This window comes from Crocodylus siamensis, chromosome 9 (assembly GCF_052110815.1).
Source record: "Crocodylus siamensis isolate JL-2025a chromosome 9, ASM5211081v1, whole genome shotgun sequence".
Classification (NCBI taxonomy): domain Eukaryota; kingdom Metazoa; phylum Chordata; order Crocodylia; family Crocodylidae; genus Crocodylus; species Crocodylus siamensis.
Genome location: NC_143403.1, coordinates 17,313,012 through 17,322,589, shown reverse-complemented (window position 1 = coordinate 17,322,589; position 9,578 = coordinate 17,313,012). Strand labels below are relative to the sequence as shown.

Sequence of the window (9,578 nt, the reverse complement as noted above, 5' to 3'; positions counted from 1 at the left end):
GACCTTGGGAGCTGCTCGAGGTGGCTTGGGTCTCCAACCCTGTCATGAGGCTGGATGGTGCAGGGATCACTGCATGCAGGGTCCAAGAGGGACCGGGACCTTGGGAGCCACTGGAGGTGGCTCAGGACTCCAACCCTAGCATGAGGCTGGCACTGGTGCAGACACTGCTGTGTGGTGAGTTATTGTTGGGCTGAAGGTCTTTGGAGGGGGCAGGGTGGGTCAGGCCCCATTCCCCGCTGCCAGTCGCGAGGGCTTGTGGGCAGCCCAGGCTTCACAGTGCAGTGGGCCTGTACTGAAGCCCTGGCTCTGGGCATGCATGCACAAGGCTGCCCAGGCCCACAACCTGCTGAGAAGGTCGAGCCATCTGGGTATGTGAATGAGCCATGCACCCAACGCGGGGGGCTGAGACAGAGCACCCACTGTAGGAGCCACTTGCTTAGCTGGGGACAAAACACCAGGAGCCCTTGCTGGACCCTACTTGCAGGGAAGCGTGAGTTCTCAGGCAAGAGGTTTCCCACTGGGGAGGGATACTATGGCTTGCCCCATCAGAGGGGGTTTATGCTAAAGAGAGGTAGACTCTTCTAGAGGAGGGGGGTATTTGGGATTACCATACATTTTGGAGTGTTTATTAATTGTTTGCTGCGTCTTATATTTTGGAGTGTTTATTAACTGTTTATTGTGTTTTATATTTTGTGGTGCTTACCCATCGATTGTTGGGACATACTTACCCTCTGGGGATCCATAGGCAAGGTTTCTCTCGTGTGTCTTGGGAGACTGCTATGCTTACCTGTTCTGTTATTTGCTGACTGGAACACATTATATGTAAATATTTATCTTTATCACCTATCCAGTTTTTTTTCTTTCAAATATTTCTGTTTGACCTATAGTCATTCTTTAATGCCAGTTTGCACGTTTATAAAGAATTGACTCCATTGACATCAGTGGCAAAATACCCACTACTGACTATTGGAAACAGGATTTCATTTGATAAAAATAAGTTCATAAGGAACTTGATTCATAATGGTAGAAGGAAAGCTGAGTCAACAGAAGAATTTTACCCTTGCTGTGAATAAAGCTGTAGAATCAGGACTGTTCTTATTTGCTGATGTATTTATAATTATTCTTTAGTTACATGGGACCATGAAGAATGAGCCATTGCGCAGTGCACAACAATGTGCTGAAGGACAAATTTTCATTGCTTTTAATGAAATCAGTTGGATGCTGAGCTCTTTTGAAAATTTGGCATCAATAATTTAAGAGAACTAATCTTTCAACCAGCTCTCAACTAAATTATAGCTCTTTCTGACATATCAGTGGAATACATACTGTTTCTAGTGGGTTTTTTGAACCAGAACATATGTTTTGTATATACGGTAATCTTTTTCCTCTCTTTTTTCCCCTTTTTGACTAATGTGTAAAGATAAAAAATGTGGTAAGAACAAATAATATATGAGCATTTACATGTTTCTGTTTCATTGTACTACTTCACCCTGAATTTCTCTACAGCAACTTTGTAGCACAGCAAGAATATTGCATATAAGCGTCTAACTATTACAGATTTGGTTTAAAACCAGGAAAAATATTAATCACATACATTATTTAATATAAATAAATTATATAAAATTCATTTGCTTATTTGTTGAATAAATTATTTGATGAGCTGTAGAGCTATTTAAATAGGGCAAACATTTAATGACAAGTAATTAATTTTGTCAATGACAGCAACATTTATCAAATAATATGAGACAAACTACATTTAGTAGTGTCTAACTGGTTTCTTGCTATTCCAGTACCACACTGTTTTTAATTTGGCCATATTAACTTTTTTGTCAGGTTGAGTCAAAAACTATAAAAAGTCAAGGGTTTTTGGAGGGGTTTTTTTGGATTTTTGTTTTCTTTTTTACTGGTATGGGTTATTCTAGGACTACGCAGTGTATCAGGGTTTTACTATTTCCTTCATTTCAATGCAATCAACATCTGTTTTTTTCATTTATTGTGTTCTTTGCCATAGTTGAACTCCAAAGTTTTCTTTTTATTTTTAATAGCGTGTCCTTTAAAATGTAAGAACAGTGGGATTCCCTAACCCAGATAACAGCATATGTGCTTGTGATGCAGGTTGGGATTATGCAGACTGTTCAGGTACAGTTTTATGACACGTAAAATAAGGATGTATTCCCACACAAAATGTGATCACAGTTCCCTAATATTAGTTCCAGAAGATTAAATGTCATATATGCTGGCTTTCAGCCTGGCTAAAGCCTGTGGAAACACAGTCTGGGAAGCTGAGGGAGACTTGGTAAACCAACAGCTGTAGATACAAATTTGGACTGTGTGGAGCTCTCAGCTGTTTTGCCTTATTGTGCTTCTTTCAGTAAAATGCTTGCAAAAATCATTATGTCGTGGTGCTCTGGGACAAATTCAGATTGAACTAGTAGAAATGAGAGCAGAATTTAGCCATCTCTCCGAGTACCAGCTTGTTGAACCTCTGATGTAATTATTTCCCCTGACTATAAGGACTACAATTGATTATGTGGATACTGCTAGCTTCTGCGTCACAGCAGTGCTAAGCAAAGGGCTCTCAAGAGAGCAGAAAAAGAGATTTAGTGTTGTCTTGCCATTATCTGACTTGTGCCTGGCATTGATGATGGCAGATTTGACTGAAGAAAAGTTAGTAGGTAGCATAAAATCTGAAATTGGTCCAAACCAGTCCAATATTTAATTTTTCTGCTACGAAGGGCTTCAGGAAAAATACTTGGGAGTGACTGTTCTGGTGAAAACTGTTTTTTTTCCCACCAGACAGAGAAAGGGCAGAGCTTAAGAAAATTAGTGTATGCCTTAGCGAATACAAATGAAGAGTTAATGTAAAGTTAGGCTATTGAGTGTTAAAAATGCTGTGAGTTTTTGCATACTAACAGTTATGGTACAAATGTTCTCTCCTCTGTAACCATTTTGTTTCCAATTTACTGTGGGCATATTATAGTGGTTTGTTGAAACTCTAATGAGATGCTCTGTACTGGAACACAAGTAAATTATCCACAGATATAGTGGGAATGGTGCAGAGCTAAATGCAGGTACTGCAGTAAGTATTTGTAATTGTTTCCGACAGGAATTATTGTATATTCAGTAAATCTATGGATATGTGGAATCAAATATTTAAAATTGCTTGGCTATGAAATATTTGTCATGGCTTCTCCTTTAAGGAAAAGTATTTTTGTGATTTATAGTCCTTATATTTCATGATTAAAGTCAATGGGAGTTTGGTCATTGACTTCAATGATCATGGTATCAAGCCTTGTATGAGCTTCTCATAGAATTCAAAAGTTAATTCTGATACAGGAAATGAAAAGAATTTAACTTGTAATTGCCATGAATTAAAGTAAAAAAATGGATCAATGTCTTTGTACTTAAAGAAAAAAATAAAATATCTTCAGACCACTTTTCACAAATGAGTGCAATGCCACTTTTATACAACTAAAATTATTCTGGATTTCTGCTTTTTATAATGAGGTTAGAAGACTATTGTTTGAGTTAGGCTAATAAAGAGATCTATAATTATTGTAATTGTTTCCTTTCTTTTCTGAAATTAACAAGTATCTCTTAATAGAATAATATATTAGAATAAGCATACTTTAAAAAGCCCTGTAAATTTCATGCAAGTTTCTTTTATCGTTTGCAATTCACCAGTATTAACATACATATATTTAGCTTCTATTTTTGGCTACTTTTTAAGATGAACTTTGGACAATAACAGGAATCATGAATGCTAATTAAAATAAATTTCCTGAAGTAGCTTGTTGGTTGAATTAGCAACTGAAACAACATAAGTCTGTACTATTTCTGCCAAAGTAAATACAAATGTAAATAGATACTTTGATTTTTACTTTACCTAATAAATCTAAATGTTTTCATTGCAGGAGCTATTAAAAATTGCAAAAGTAAACAATATGCTGTCATGGGCAAATATGCCATAACAATGGATTTTTAGACACTGGAACGTATATGACAAGAGGCCTCAGTGGAAATATCTGTGGTATGTATATGTAAAAAGAATTACATTACTATAAAACTGGCATTCCAAAATCTGCTCTAATATTGCTTTCTGTTTGCTGCTTGTTGAGGGATATTTTCACTCTCTGCTGTTTTTGTCTACAAGCTTGAATGTTCTCTGATGATCCATGTACATACTGGCATTTGACTTTGTTGTTATTGTGGTTGGTTGCAGCTTTCTCTTGTTTTTCTTTTAGGCCATCTCTCATTAGTCATCATCTTTTTTTTTACTTTACCAGAGTGAGAATCCTGTCCAGATGGTTTCTTCTGAGAAGGGAAACTTACCTAGCTGTAGTTCTGCTTCTCTATCTTGTAGGATTCTCATTCTTAGGTAGAAGAAGTTATCTCATTTGAAGTGATTTCGACCCCCCCACCTTTGTTTTCCATGAAGTGGGACCTGGGCTGAAGGGTCACACCAGGGTGGGGCCTGGTGGCCATGCTCTCAATGGATGTTTCGTCCCCTTATCTACCACAACTTGTTAATGAGAAAGATATCAGGAAGTAGTCCTATGGTGGGGTGCATTGAGATGGGTGCAGGTCTTGGTGTCTGAGCATATTCTGTGGGGCTCCACCTCCCTTACACCCCTTTCCGCTTGGCTGTTCTTGTGATGCTACTAGGGTAGGCACCTGGTCCCCTAGGTGCCTGTCTTCACATTGAAGAAGAAAGGTCCAATGGGGTGTGGCAGGCTTGCTGCTTTTGCCTGGTAAGTCTGGCTTGGAGAAGGACACTTTGGATTGGTGGAACATTTCCACCAATCAGGTAACAGCTGGAAGGGGCTCGCCTTGCCCCTGCTTGGAGCAGGGTGATGCGAGGAGCCCCTGGACCTGATTTAAGACTGCACTTTGCAGGTCCAGCACACTTCAGAGGCGAGGCCTCCGGTGTAAATAAAAGCCCAGCGTGCTGAGCATGCTGGGCAGATGTGGTGAGGGACAGTGAGGAGAGAGGAGCTCTAGAGAAGATAGTCATTGGGACCCCACCTGAGCTTTGACAGTGTGCAGATCGGCACATGGTGCTCAGGCTCTGGGAGGCACTCGAGGTGACTTGAGCCTGCAAACCTGGCAAGCGGCTGGGTAAGGCAATGTGTGGATTGGTGCATGGAGAGCTGGCCCTGGAAGCAGTTCAAGGCTGCTCGGGCCCCACACGGTACACAGATTGGCACAAGGAGAGCTGGCCCTGGGAGTAGCTCGAAGCTGTTCAAGTTAGCCATGGCTCTAGGCTGGATAACCAGAGACCTGTAGTGTGGCTCAGCATTAAACTAAAAGAGCCCTGGTGCCCAGAGCAGGTTGACAGCCCCCAGAGGAAGGACTGTGTGTTACTGGGAACCTGGGTCCCACAGGGGAGGTGCCCCCAGGCAAGGGACCCTGGGGGGAGTGGGCCTAGGTGGAGAAGACCCTATCCCATTTGAGGGACCAAGTGGTTGGAACCCAGATAGGGTGCATCTAATATCTGGTATAGTTATGTTTCCTGTTCGGTATCAATTGTTATTGTTGGTGTTATAATAGCTGTCATAAATTAATTCTGTATAATGGGCTCTGTAAGGATGTCTTTATTATAGTTTCAGTTTCATAGTTTGTAGGGTCGGAAGGGACCTGAGCAGATCATCTAGTGCGACCCCCTGCCATGGCAGGAAAGAATACTGGGGTCAAATGACCCCAGCAAGGTTTTCATCCAACCTCTTCTTAAACACCCCCAGGGTAGGAGCCTGCACCACTTCTCTTGGAAGCTGGTTCCAGACCCTAGCCACCCTGACTGTGAAGTAGCGCCTCCTGATATCTAACCTAAATCTACCCTCTGCCAGCTTGTGACTGTTATTCCTCGTCACTCCTGGTGGTGCTTGGGGAAACAGTGACTTCCCCAATGCCTGCTGATCCCCCCTGACTAGTTTATAACAGGCCACAAGATCCCCCCTCAGCCTTCTCTTTTGGAGGCTGAACAGGTTCAGGTCCCGCAGCCTGCCCTCATAGGGCCTGCCCTGCTGTCCCCTGATCATACGAGTGGCCCTCCTCTGGACCCTCTCCATGCTGTCGACATCCCTCTTGAAGTGCGGCGCCCAGAATTGGACGCAGTACTCCAGCTGCGGCCTGACCAGTGCCGCATAGAGGGGGAGGATCACCTCCTTGGACCTGCTCGAGATGCATCTGTGGATGCATGCCAAGGTGCGGTTGGCCTTCCTGACTGCCTCTCCACACTGCCGGCCCATGTTCATCTTGGAGTCAATGATGACCCCCAGATCCCTTTCCGCCTCCGTGCTGATAAGAGGGGAGTTCCCCAACCTGTAGGTATGGTGCCGGTTGTTCCTCCCGAGGTGCATCACCTTGCACTTGTCTGTGTTGAAACCCATCCTATTCTCGTCCGCCCACCCTTGTAACCTGTCGAGGTCTGATTGTAGTCTGTTGCATCCTTCCACTGTTCCCACTTCCCCCCACATCTTAGTGTCATCAGCAAATTTGAACAGGGTGCTTTTTACCCCCTCGTCCAAATCGCTGATGAAGATGTTGAACAATGCGGGCCCGAGGACCGAGCCCTGAGGAACCCCACTCCCCACGTCCTTCCAGGTTGAGAAGGACCCATCCACTACCACCCTTTGGGTGCGGCCCTCCAGCCAGTTGGCGACCCATTTGACTGTGTGGGTGTCTACACCACAGCCCCCCAGTTTCTTAATGAGAACGGGGTGAGGGACAGTGTCAAAAGCCTTCCAGAAGTCCAGGAAGATTATATCCACTGCAACCCCTGCGTCTAATGATCTGGTGATCTGATCGTAAAAGGCCACCAGGTTGGTCTGACAGGACCTTCCACTGATGAACCCATGTTGGTTGCCCCTAAGCATGCAGTCTCCTGCTGGCCCCTCCTGTATGTGTGCCAGCATAATTTTCTCGAACAGCTTGCCTAGGATCGAGGTGAGACTAACCGGCCTATAGTTTCCCGGGTCCTCCTTCCTGCCTTTTTTGAAGATGGGGACCACGTTGGCCCTCTTCCAGTCTTCCAGTACCTCACCAGAGCACCACGAGTGCTCATAAAGTTGTGCCAGGGGACTTGCAATGACCTCGGCCAGTTCCTTTAGAACTCTAGGGTGGAGATCATCTGGGCCGGCTGACTTGAATACGTCCAACCCCTCCAGAAGCTCCCTAACTAAATCCTCGCTATTATTAGCTAACCCACTTGTGGTATAAACTTGCTGGATTGACTGTCTTGGGATTCTCCCCTCTTCTGGGCCTGAGGCACGGATACTTACCCGAATGCCCTCCCTAGGGCCAACTTCCTCTTGCTAATAGACCTTTATATGCATATTTGTATCTATATCTGTAATTATATCTATCTTAAAGAGTTTTATATATAAATGTTGGTAACTCAATAAATTGTATATGGTTAAGAACTTTGGCCCTGGGATAACTCTATAAAGGAAAGAGGGATCTGCTCGAAATTCCGGCATCCCTCTCACAGCATCCCCTCCTGCCTACCCATCCCATCTGATTGAGAATAGGGCACACCTTTGGGTGTACCTGGGTTATAATGGGAAAGAGGACTATGACTGGCACTGTGGCTTAGCTGGTTAAAGTACCTGTCTAGTAAACAGGAGATCCTGGGTTCAAATCCCAGTGGTGCCTGTATGCCTTGTATTGCCTTATAGGAAGGCTGATTTTAATGAGTTAAGGAGATTAGTAGGAGAGGCGTTGAGGTCCCAGAGGGTAGGGGTGTTAGGAATCTGAGGTGAGTGGACATTCCTTAAAGAGATGATCACCAAAGGGTGATGGTCCCAATGAAAAATCAAAGGGGGCAAGACTACTCATAAGCCCCTGTGGCTCACCAAAGGTGTTCAGGAACATTTGAAAGATAAAGAGGAGGTGTACATATAGGGGAAGGGAGGGGCTATTACCAAGGAGGGTTACTCTGTTGCTTGAGACTGTAGTGGGGCTGTTAGGAAGGCTAAAGTAGAGAAATCTCAGAGCTAAGACTAATGACCAGGATCAAAGATAACAAGAAGCCCATTTTTAAGTGGGGCTCCTGCAGGACATGCTTGGTAATCTGGTGGTTGCACCAGATGAAAAAGCTGATCTCCTTAACAATTTCTTTGCCTCCATTTTTCTGAGCAGGGACCGGGACATCTCCCCCACCGGGATTCTGGACAGATTCAGGAGAGGCACCTCCAGGCCTAGGGTCAGTGGGGACCTAGTTAGGGAACTTCTGGTGGGGTTGGATGTGTTTAAATCATCAGATGATCTCCACTCCAGGGTGCTGAGGGAATTGGTAGGGGTCATTGTGGGGCCCCTGGCATGGCTTTGGGAGCACTCGTGGTGCTCTGGCCAGTTGGTGGAGGGGTAGAAAAAGGCCAATGTGGTCCCCATTTTCAAAAAAAGGAGGAAGGAAGACCCAGGTAACTATAGGTCCATTAGTGTTATCTTGATCCTGGGGGAGCTCTTTGAGAAAATTATCCAAGAGTGCATCTGTGAGGGACCAGCAGGGGAGATTATGCTCAGGGGCAATCAGCTTGGTTTCAGTAGGGGCAGGTCCTGTCAGACCAACCTGGTCGCCTTTTACGATCAGGTCACAAAATCCTTAGACACAGGTGTCATGGTGGACATAGTCTTTCTGGACTTTAGGAAGGCCTTTGAAACTGCCTCTCACCCCATTCTCATTAAAAAACTTAGGTGACTGTGGCATTGATGCCTACACAGTCAGGTGGGGTGCAAATTGGCTAGAGGGCCACACCCAGAGAGTGGTGGTAGACAGGTCATTTTTGACCTGGAGGGATGTGGGCAGTGGAGTCCGCAGGGCTCAGTTCTTAAAGTTCAACATCTTTATCAGCAACTTGGACGAGGAGGTGAAAAGCGCCTTGTTCAAATTTGTGGATGATACTAAGGTATGGGAAGAGATGGGCATGCTAGAAGGGAGGAACAAGCTACAACTAGATCTGGACAGGTTACAGGGGTGGGCAGATGAGAACAGGATGGGTTTCAATACTAACAAGTGCAAGGTATTTCACCTGGGGAGCAAGAACCAGCAGCATACCTGCAGGCTGGGAAACTCCCTCCTCGTCAGCACAAAGGCAGAGAAAGATCTTGGAGTCATTATTGTTCCAAGATGAACATGGGCGGCCAATGTGAGGAAGCAGTCAGTATAGCTAACCTCACCTTGTCATGCATCCACAGATTGATCATGAGCAGGTGATCATGAGGGGTGATCCTCCCCCTTTATGCGACATTGGTCAGACTGCAGCTGGAGTACTATGTCGAGTTCTGGGCGCCGCACTTCAGGAGGGATGTGGACAGCATGGAGAGGGTCCAGAGGAGGGCCACTGGTGTGGTCAAGAGGCAGTAGGGCAGGCCCTACAAGGAGAGGCTACGGGACCTGAACCTGTTCAGCCTCCGTAAGAGAAGGCTGAGAGGGGATCTAGTGACCATCTATAAATTTACCTGGGGGGACCAGTGGGGAATGGGAGAGGCCCTGTTCCCCTGAGCACTACCTAGAGTAACTAGGAATAACAGCCACAAGTTGACTGAGTGTAGGTTCAGGCTAGACATCAGGAGGCGCT

The 9,578-nt window shown here is 45.0% G+C and overlaps 1 non-coding gene across 1 annotated transcript; it reads left to right on the top strand.

Annotated features, from left to right (window-relative positions):
- The first annotated feature begins 7,579 nt into the window (after positions 1-7,579).
- TRNAT-AGU (transfer RNA threonine (anticodon AGU)) lies at positions 7,580-7,653 on the top strand. Its single transcript has one exon. It is a non-coding gene; the product is annotated as a tRNA-Thr (tRNA).
- Positions 7,654-9,578: the final 1,925 nt, after the last annotated feature.